Source organism: Apodemus sylvaticus, chromosome 1 (genome assembly GCF_947179515.1).
Source record: "Apodemus sylvaticus chromosome 1, mApoSyl1.1, whole genome shotgun sequence".
NCBI classification, from domain to species: domain Eukaryota; kingdom Metazoa; phylum Chordata; class Mammalia; order Rodentia; family Muridae; genus Apodemus; species Apodemus sylvaticus.
Window position 1 is genome coordinate 150,584,853 of NC_067472.1, and position 11,851 is coordinate 150,596,703.

The window sequence follows — 11,851 nt, forward strand, 5'->3', positions numbered from 1 at the left end:
AAATTGAAAAGATTCTGTAAGGCAAATGACACTGTCAATAATACAAAACAGCAACCAACAGATAGGGAAAATATCTTTACCAATTCAACAGCAATCGATTGCTAATATCCAATATATACAAACAACTCAAGTAATTGAGCTCCAGAGAATCAAATAAGATATGGGGTTTTAAATAGAGAGCTAAACAAAGAATTTTCAACTAAGGAATATCAAATGGACAAGAAGCAGCTAAAAAATGTTCAACAACCTTAGTTATTAGGGATATAGAAATAAAAAAAAAACCCTAATATTCCACTTCATACCAGTAAGAATGGCTAAAATCAAAAACTCAGATGCTGGCAAGGAAAGTGGAGAAAGAGGAACTCTCCTCAATTGCTGGTGGGATTGCAAGCTGGATCAATAATATTTTGGGAAATTATTTTCGGAGCTCCTCAGAAAATTGGACATAGTATTATCTGAGGACCCAGCCATACCTCTCCTGGGAGTAAACCCAGAAGATGTTTCAACATGTAATAAGGACACATGCTCCAATATGTTCCTAGCAGTCATTGATATATGAGATACACTGAAACTTAGAGAGGAGAAAGTGGGGGAGAGCCTCAAATACATGTGCACAGGGGAAAATTTCCTAAACAGAACACCAGTGACTTAGGTCTTAGATCAAGAATTAACAAATGGGACCTCCTAAAATTGAAAAGATTCTGTAAGGCAAATGGCACTGTCAATAATACAAAACAGCAACCAACAGATAGGGAAAATATCTTTACCAATTCAACAGCAATCGATTGCTAATATCCAATATATACAAACAACTCAAGTAATTGAGCTCCAGAGAATCAAATAAGATATGGGGTTTTAAATAGAGAGCTAAACAAAGAATTTTCAACTAAGTAATATCAAATGGACAAGAAGCACCTAAAAAATGTTCAACAACCTTAGTTATTAGGGATATAGAAATAAAAAAAAAACCCTAAGATTCCACTTCATACCAGTAAGAATGGCTAAAATCAAAAACTCAGATGCTGGCAAGGAAAGTGGAGAAAGAGGAACTCTCCTCAATTGCTGGTGGGATTGCAAGCTGGTTCAATAATATTTTGGGAAATAATTTTCGGAGCTCCTCAGAAAATTGGACATAGTATTATCTGAGGACCCAGCCATACCTCTCCTGGGAGTAAACCCAGAAGATGTTTCAACATGTAATAAGTACACATGCTCCAATATGTTCCTAGCAGTCTTATTTATAATAGACAGAAGCTGAAAAGAACCCAGATGTCCTTCAACAGAAGAATGGATACAGAAATATGGTATATTTACACAGTGGAGTATTATTCAGATATTAAGAATGATGAATTCATGCAATTCTTAGGTAAATGAATGGAACTAGAGAGTGTCTTCCTGAGTGATGTTGCCCTTTCACAAAAGAACACACATGGTAATGCACTCACTGAAGACTGGATATTAGCCCCAAAGCTCTAAATAATCAAGATACAATTCAGAAACCACCTGAAGTTAAAGTAGTAGGACCAATGTGTGGTTGATTCATTTCTTCTGAGAAGGGGAACAAAATACTCACAGGAGCAAATATGTAGATAAAGTATAGAGCAGAGACAGAAGGAAAGGCTTTTCCATCTTGGAATTCACCTCATGTACAGTCACGAAATCCCGACACTATCATGGATGCAAAGAAATGCTTGCTGAAAGGAGCCTGATATGGCTTTCTCCTGAGACGTCCTGCCAGAGACTTACAAAGATATAGGCAAATGCTCACAGCCAAGCATTGGACTGAGTGCAGGGTCCTCAATGGAGAAGTTAGAGAATGGAGTATATGGGCTAAAGTGGTTTGCAACCTCATGGGAAGAACAACAATGTCAACCAACCAGAACCCCAGAGCTCACAGTCACTAAGCCATCAACCAAGGTCTACACACATCTCTAGCTGTATATGTAGCAGTGGATTGCCTTTTCAGCCATCAATTGGAGGAGAGGTCTTTGTTTTAATGAAGGCTTGATAAATGCACCATGTAGGGGGATCGAGCGCACATAGGTGGGAGTAGTAGGATGGAGAAACACCCTCAGAGAAATATGGAGTGGGATGATGTGTTAGGGGCTATCCTGGAGGGAGGACAACTGGGAAAGGGGATAACATTTGAAATGTAAATAAAGAATATATCCAATAAAAATAATGTCCAAAGAAATTACTTTTCAATTCTGTAGCTAAATTTTGAATCTAGGCAAGATTACAAAAATTATTAATAAATACTACTTCCTAATGACACTGAAGCAGGGTAGCAATATTCAAAATAGATCACCATAAAATATGACAGTCAAAAGGTTAATAATTCTGTAACCCTGTGTATGCAGTAGCTCTGTATCTAAAGAAAGTCCACATTTCCACACATTGGCAGCACACACACCTGAAATTTCTCTGAACACTATTTGTCTCAAAGCCACTTTGGAATTCTGGTTCCTGTATTATAGGTATAATATTGTCAAAATTCATATATACCTGATTCTCCCATGCATTCAGAAACTGGGAGGTGAAAGCCACTATTATCTATTCTATATTCTCTCTAATGATTATGTGTATGTTAACTCTCAAGTGCTTTTATCCCTTCCCATCATTCAGGGCATGTAAGAAGATAATTTAAATTCCTTTTGGAATACTATTTCATGAAACATTCATAAACCAACATAAACGTTCTTTTTTATTCTGATGATTCTCAGTTCAACATACCCAATGATCCACAATACTCTCAACTTTTTGAAATGATAATGTTCACCCTGAAGTGACAGGACAGAATGAAGGCTCAAGGGAAGTGGCAATGCAGCCAACACAACACAGGACAGGACAAAAGAAACCAGGTCCTGATCTCATGGCTTTCTTGTCTGATTCTTCAGAGTCAAAGATTAAGATGTTTAAGGTAATGTTCTAATCCCTACAAAAATGTAATACTTAATATGCACTAATCATGTCTACCTATGAAAGAAACAAGGGGTCGAATGGGAGCTGATCTGGTTTGCTGATATGCTTTGCTGACCACTCCTAGTGTGGTTGTGACAGACATCTGTATGACTCTTCTCTGACCAGGACCAGCTGCACTGAATTGAACAATCACACACCCAACCCGCAAACAGTGCTAATGAATCAGCACAACCCTCCAATCATGCAGCATGAGCACATGGTTGCCAGGCTGCAGGGACATCTTTTCTAAAGCAAATGACAAAAGCAACTAGCCACAAGCTGTACACTGTCCTATTGCTAGTATAAAAGAGGAGGGTCTTAATAAACCATGGTACAAACTGTGGAGGAACAAAATCAAGGTGCTTTGTGGGCAATGATGAATAAACAATCATGATTCACCTTTGTCTTTAGATCTCTATACAAAGAAAAGAAAGAATGGTTAGGAAAAAAATCTTACCCCAACTAGGGAACATATAGTAACACTAGATAATTTTCATAATAGCAGAAGAAATCATTAAGGAATAAAATATGCTGCCTTAACACCATTCTGGCTAAATGATGTTTTACTTGATTAGGTGTATTTCATAAGATTCCTATGTTTCCATGTAAATAAAACCCATACAATGAACATAAATTAGTTCTTTAATGAAATCATTGATTTTTCACTCAGTGATGAAAAATTTTTCCTCGTGATTTTCACAATGTTGCTATGATATTCTTCTCTCTTTCTCTTTCTTTCATTCTTTGCTCTTTCTTTCATTGTTTTTTCTTTTTTTCTTTTTTGGAAAGTGTCTTACATATGAGAATTGGCTCACTCAGAACTCACTTTGTGAATGAGACTGGCGTTGAACTCAGGGATTTATCAGCTTCTGCCCATTATGTGTTAGATGTAAATGTATGTGCCAGCAGTTAGCTGGATTTTATTTATGTTAAACATTTGTGCACATTTTAATCTCTGTCTACATTTATTTTTTTATGTAATACTCAGTTTCTGTCCTCTGTTCTCAGTGTGTGTTCATGTTTATGTATGCGTGAGCATGTGTAGATATGTGTACATTAAAAGACTGTGCATGTCACTTGTTCTGCAGTATTACATAGTTTTGAGATTCCTGACTTGAGTTCTGGAAGTCCTCCTGCAGAGCAATATCTGTTTTTACAAGCAGAAGTATCACCCAGGCTCTTCTATGTACCTTTAAGCTTCTGGGATTAGATTTCTGCTGAACAGCCAAATAAAAGAACAACCAAAATATGCAGAAAGCCTTCTAATTTTAAATGTTTGTACATTCAATTATTTTGCAATAGATGAAAATATGATATGGACTAAATAATATTGTTTTCTGCAAGTCAAAGTCTGCATGGGAAAGGGAACTACACGAGGGATTACTAAATGTACTTTGTATTGGAAAAAAAATTGTATTGTGTACTATGAAATCATGGAGGGAAAAAACCAGCAAAAATAAAAAGGTGGCTTTGAATGCACATGGCAATACCTGGCTTCCTATCCCATGACAGAACTTTCAGAAGCTATCCCTGTGTGGATAAACTTGCTGCAGTGCATTAATGAAAATACTAATATGGTGATATCTCTATTCATGCCATACTGAGCTAAGGGGATGGCCACCCTCATACAGGTTGTGCTTCTTCATTCCCTCCGAAGCTTCTGTCAGTGCAGAAGCTTAATCCATAAGAAAAATAAGTTTGCCATCTTCAGTTTTAAAGATACCTTTCAAATATTAATTCCATGTAGAAGAAAAACAGTGAAACACCAGTGCCATACTATTGTATTTATCAAAGTTGTTAGAGGATGGCTGGCAGAAAATACTCAATAAGACAGATTGACTTATTATGAATAAAGGAAATGTTTGCATCAATAGCCCTTTTGGCCAGGATGATGCTGTACTGAATAGACTGGCTTTAAACATACAGTCTTGATGTGCTCTCAAGCAGGTCAAATGTAAAAGCTTTTTAGATCATGGCTATTCTGCCTTCCTGGTTTTATACACTAAAGACAAAAGTCGCGGATTTTATACTGTCACCTAAACTAGAAAAGAACTTTAAGAGTTTTTGATCTATCTGTATATTGTGTGTCAAAGTGGGTTTAAGACATCAAAAATATCTAAAAAATTTCCTATAATTAACATTTTAATAATATAAATAGTATAGTATTTATAAATATAAAAATATAAATATTATAATATAATATTATTTATAAATATAAATAATAGAAATAGAAATATGAATAGTAAATAATGTAAAATTATCAATCTCTGAACTTTGGGTTGTAGAGTTCTTGCCAGGGACCCAGAAAGCCAGTTTGTTAGTAAAGGGGCCAGTGCTAAGCATCTTCTGTCTGGTCATACACAAAAGAACAGGATCTCCTACCTCGGTTTAATTAATTAAGTAAATCCTTCTCATGGAAGTCAGAGGCTTGGCTCTCATGGAATTCTAGATCTCTTTAAGTTGAAATAAAGAATAATCATCTCAATTGTATCTGAGAATACAAATATGTATGAGATATGTTCAACAATCCATGCTATTACAGTCTACAAATTAAAATCGTGACTTCATAATTTGTGATTTGACTCTAATTCTAGCATTGGCTTCTATCTCGGTAACTTATGAAAAGTTCTGTGTACTGCTTAGCATATCAGTATAATGAATGGGACTTATACAACCCCAATGATATGGACACATAATATAGTCAGTTAGAAGAGGTGAATCAGTATGTATCTTAGAGATCTTAAAATTAACACAAAGGATACAGGGTGTACTGTCTGGGCTTATAAAGAATTGTGTACTCACTATTCTTGTGTTTTTCCTTCACAGATTTTGTATAGGTTCAGTTGTTAAAAAACCCCTTCTTTCCATAGCATAGATTTCTAGTTTTCCTGTATAAATTATTTTTCTCAAATTTCTTGAGTTGTTCATTGGGTCTGATTATGGAAGTCCTCTCTATCTCTTCTTCCTCTTCCTCCTCCTCCTTCATCACCACCAGCACCTTTTTTCTCATTCACTTTCCTCTTCCTACTCCTCTTCCTTCTCCTCCTTCTCTACTTAACTTTTGTACCTACCCTTTTTTACTTTTAAAAACTGTGAGATAGTGACTAGTTCTATAGCCTAAACTGGCCTCCAACTTATAGGTATTCTTATGCTACTATCTCTTGAATGATATGATTAAATATGTGAGGCAATATACAATAAATGCTTTCTGATTAATTTTTAAATGTGCATTTGTCTTTGAATATTAAGAATTCCTGGCTGCTTGGAGATGCCGGGGAGTGAACCCGGGACCTCACACATGCGAAGCGCGCGCTCTACCACTGAGCTACATCCCCCAGCCACCTTTAAACCACAGTGTTTTACACCTTGTCTGTCAGTCTCAGAATATTATCATAATAAAATATATGTTATATAACTTTAAAAATTCCCAACAATTTTCATAGAATGAATATTGTTTAATAGTTGAAAATATATTGTGAGCCTCAAGTCAGTGTTTTCAATGTGATGCCATAAAATCCAATGCTATTTACATATTTCCAACATATATTGGCACATAGCATATATTATCTTTTCCTTGAAATGGACTCAGGCTCTCCAGAGAAACACTTAGGATAACCTTGTGATATATATATTTCTGCATTTCCCTCATAGATGTTGTAATCCCAGGTGCGTACAATCTAACTTGCATTTGGGATGAAGATCAAATTCAAATTAGTTTACATAAACAAGTACATTTCAAACATATCTGTCCTGAGACTTACAAAGACCTACAGTGTTGTTATTTCTAACACTTTCAAAATATAGTCTTTAAAAGGCAAAGTTTTAAAAATCTAAATCCTCTCTAAATCTTGACGATCTCAATTTGATAACTGTTCTGTAAAACAAAAAATAATTTAAAAGTACTTTCTTCCTTCAAGAGTGAAGAATCAAGCAACAATGTGAACAAAGGAAAATCAAACTTGACAATCATAATAGTTCAATATCATATCTGTGATCCCATTACCATTTTCTAGTACCTTTTAAAGAGTTGGGTTAGCATTTCCAGCTATGCCCTCTGGATTACATGTACACTGGGTCTTCTAGTTTGTTCCTTTCTTCACTGCATGGTTGTTTCTAATTTTGCAGACCATCCTATCATACTTGCATCTATAAAACAAAACTGGGGTATCTTGTAGCATGAGGTCTGTATTTTCACTAGTAGCCTCTTGTGGTGTGTCTTCAGGAAATACATTTCTGCCAGATAGTGACAAGCCAGAGCCATTGTCCATGATGTCTATATGCCTCTATAATAAGTGCCACTTGTTTGGTTCTCATTACTAGTGAGTTCAGTAGGCAACAGACTTATGTCTGTCCTTTGTGGAACTGAGTTTTGACATGCTGATCCTGAGGAATCACTTCCCAGAGACTTCACTTCAATGATATTGGTATCTTCTTTATATCACATGATTGTTTAGAGCAAGAGAGCCTGCATCCATTACCAGTAAGACAAGGGCTTCCACTACTTTGGTGGCTCTGATATTGAACTTTCTGAATTGAAATTTCCTTCATTACGTACATAAAACAAGGTTTTGCTCATGAGGATAATTTCAGGTAAACCTTAGTTATTATAAAATTATGCCAATTGCAAAGACTGATATTTACAAAGGCTATTTAATTTGATGTTGCTGTGTGTTAGTGTTTGAATGGATGCCTATATACCACATGTCTGAAGTGCGTGGACATGTCAGAAAAGTAAGTGACCCAGACCCCCTGTGAGGGTCACATATCACAGTAAGCATTCATATAGATGTTCTTTGAACAGTTGCTCTGAAAGTGTAGTCAGTACTCTTAACTGCTGAGAAATCCCTTGGGAGAAAAAGTGTTTTTTTTTTTTTTTAATGACAGTATAAACTAATAATATTAAAGTTCAGATTCATTAAAATGATAAACGTTATGAAAATGATTTGAAAGTGATAAAATGATAATCATATTGAAACCTGCTATCACCTTCAGAGGCTAATGAAGATGAAATGATTTTGTCCACATGTCGACGATTGCATGTAAGAGCCCAGATACGTACTATTTCTATTTAGTTAAGAGATTGTACCCTATTTATCAGATGAGAAGAATTTACAATACTATGTTCTACAATTGTTAGCTCTAGGAAGAATTTATGAAAAGCTAAAAGAATGAGATAATCTTCAGAGAGAAATGTTACAGTAAAATACAGAACATTTTCATACAACTTGTTTCACCCCACATTCTGAGTCCTGGGACATAATTCCTTCCCTTGGGACCATAGTTACCCTCGCTTCTAAGACTGTGTACAGATCTCAGCATACCTTCCCACTTCTCTCAGAAATTACACTGAAAAAGAACTTTCAAGGGATTTGACGTTTAATTATATGTTTGTATGTTGATGTTGAGTGTCAGAGAAAAACACTTCACTTTTGGAAAAAGTCACATTTGATAGTAGAATTCATGAAAAATGTTAGGGTTGTTTATAAGAAAGGGGAACTATGTTTGAGAAGAGAAAATCTTGTTTTGAATAAAAAGTTGAAATACTTTAATGACACAGTTTCCTGGGGATTCATCCTATAAACAGTCACCAAATCCTGAAACAACTATAGATGACAAGAAGTGCATACCAAAAGGAACCAGTTATGATTGTATTTAGCAGGGGCCTTGCCAGAGGCTTACAGATACAGAGGTGATTACTAGCAGCCAACCGTTGGACTGAGCATTCTGTTCTCAATGGAGAAGTTGAAGGGTGAACTGGAAGAGTTTGAGGAGTTTAAAGCACCATGGGAAGAAAAATGATATCAGTTAACCACATGCCCCAGGGCTCACAGGGACCAAGTCAGCAACCAAAGGGTACACATGGTTTCAGCCAAAAGAATGGCAGATAAATGCCTTAATGGGCATCACTGAGAGGAGAGGTCCTTGGTCTTGTGAAGGCTCAACAGATGCACCAGCTTTGGGAAATCGAAGGGGGTGATTATGGGAGTGGATTGGATGGATGAGCATATTCTTGGGGATGGTGTGGGAGGATGGGTTGAGGGTTTTCAGTGAGGGGGTGCACTGAGAAGGGATAAAGCAGTTGTAATATAAATGAACAATATATTCAATAAAAAATAAATAAATAAAATAAAAACTAAAAGAATGATTTATTCTTCAGACAGAAATGTTAAAATAAAATACAGAATATTTTCACAAAATTTGTGTCTCCCCACATTATGAGGACTGAGACATATTTTTTCCTCTGGGTCCAGAAATCCCCTGTCTTTTAAGACTGGGTACAGATCTCAGCATACCTTTCCACTTTTCTCATAAACTACAGTGAAAAGGATCATTACAGGAATTTGATATTTATTTTTATTTTTGTATGATGATGTTTAGAATCGGAGTAAAACACATCACATTAGGCAAAGCGCATATTTAATGGTAAAATTCATGAACATATTTAAGGTTGTTTATTGGAAAGGGGCAATATATTTGAGAATAGATGAACTCGTTTTGAAAAAAAAATACTTCAATTATTGGAATGACACTTTTAAACACAAGTAGACCATTTGAGAAACAGGTACAAAATTAGAGTGATCCCTGAAAATATAAGTGGAAACATTTATAATCGAAACAAATCAGCAGCAACAACAAAACACATAAACATCCTAAACACGATATTTTTCTTTCCAAAGTATTTCAACCAAGATGAAAAAATTATTTAGGATTCATGTACATTTTCACACAAAACTATATTTTAATGAGAATTATTTTTCTATGAACAGGAATCCACCTCTCTACATATCTGATTCTGTTTCTCATGCCCCTTCTTTTCAAAAGGGTGTCTTACAACTGATCTTTGTTGAAATAGTTTTTTTTAGTACCTAGTTATTTTCCATCCACTGGACCTGTTCTTGTTCTTTGGTTGTAAATGAATTGTCAAGATCCTATACTGCACTCAGATACAACCAAAATGTTTGCATCAGAAGATTATTTTGAAAATTATGTTGATATCCTAACAAACTGCTTAACTAACAGCTTAAAAAGAAGAATACATATTAAAAGAAAAAAAAAACTGCTTAAACTAACTGAGACTTATCCTCACATCCTATAATTGGCCTAAAACTTGATACCAATTATGGGGTACTAAAGGAATTATCTTTTATAAAATTTGTCTCACAGTTTTGTGTGTGTGTGTGTGTATGTGTGTGTGTGTGTGTGTGTGTGTGTGTATGTGTGTTCATCTGTCTGTATGGCAGATATATTAAAGAACTTCAGAATTCAAAGCAGGTCTTGTGTTAGACATCCACATTCCATTTAAAGAAGTACGTTTACGTTAAGGAAGGAAAGAAAGAAGGAAAAAAGGAACGAAGGAAGGAAGAAAAAGAAAGAGAAAGAAAGAAAGAAAGAAAGAAAGAAAGAAAGAAAGAAAGAAAGAAAGAAAGAAAGAAAGAAGCTTATGTATCTGCTGAAAATTTCATGAAAAAAATTCATTTTAATTCAATGTGAAGTACCTGGTGCCTCCTGTAATCCCTGAAAGAAAGCTGAACACTTCACTTCGATATTTATAACAGCAAAACTTTGTTTTCAGAGCATTTGTAAGTCTATATCTGAAAGAAACAAGATTAACAATAGTAGGTGGGGCTTGTACTATCAGTAATAATTCCAAATCATGATTGAAACAATGTAATCCTAAAAGTAAAAATGGGAAATGCAACCCACTGAGATGTGTTCCTGCTACCAGAGTAAATGAAGGCGGGTGTCACTCCTTTCCAAGGCACCAGTGGAAGTTGTACTATCAGTATAATTGCGAGTTCATGATCCTGATCATGAAAAGCAGAAAGGTAAACCACTTTTCAGAAACCACAGTAAGTTAAAGAAAGTGGTTGTGACTTTTATGCTCAGCATCACAGGATGTTGTAAACCTAAAGGAACCTTGGTCCTTGTACTTTCACTGCATTTTCTCTCTCCAGGGGGCTGGGCGGGGCAGGGCACCATGCTTAAGGGCGACCTTAAATGACTTAAATTCCTGTAGTGGATCTACTGAGTGAAGAAGGACACTGCAATAGAATCTTAGTAATTGTTGAGGATTTTAAAAGAAGAAGGACATTTTCAGCTTTAATGTAGGTGTAGACCAGTCGATATTGTGTAGAAAGCATCATTTGTGAATTGTCCTGGTTCTAAATCCATTCATCAGAAAATTATAAAAATGAGATTTAAAAATAGTTGTGAACCAAGAGATGTACCATCTATCCTAGGGAACCCTTTCAATTACTTCATACAGAAGGAATTGAATCGTTGATGGTTTCTTTGCACATTGTTCATGTTTTGTTTAGGTTTCAGCCTTAACTTTTAACTTTTTGTGTTAATGTCAGATATACTCCCCACAAATCCTTACAGAAGTGGATATGGGAGAGAAAAAAATTATTGGGGAGATCAAAGTGGAGTGGAATGAGGGAAATGAGATGCAATGAGTGAGTAAATAAAATAAAAATCTTACATTTTTATTTTCTAAAGACAATAGAAATTGATTATGTCAAATACTAAAGAATAAAAATTAAAAATATTGGCTCAAGTCTATATTTCATGTGAGTGTATATGAGAGTGAAAACACTTTAGGAATGGAATTAAGTGTATTCTAGGAAAGGCTTGACTTATCAGATTTGGTAGAAAGTTACAAAGCACAGTTCAACATCAAGCACAAATGGAAATAGACATTAAGTGATAGGTTACAGAGATATGCCCAAGTTGCAGGGATCCAAAAAGGCAGTATTAGAGTCAATTCCCATGTAAATACATAAGGGTCTTTGCTATGAGCACTAGATCAAGGTTTCCCACAGTCCCTATCCAACCCAGCATGTCGGGGAGTAAGAGCCTGCAGACCAAGGTTCCATGGTTTTCATAGTGG

General features: G+C 35.5%; 1 non-coding gene across 1 annotated transcript; it reads right to left on the reverse strand.

Moving 5' to 3' along the window:
* Positions 1–6,224: 6,224 nt before the first annotated feature.
* Trnaa-cgc (transfer RNA alanine (anticodon CGC)) lies at positions 6,225–6,296 on the reverse strand. Its single transcript has one exon. It is a non-coding gene; the product is annotated as a tRNA-Ala (tRNA).
* Between the last annotated feature and the right edge of the window lie 5,555 nt (positions 6,297–11,851).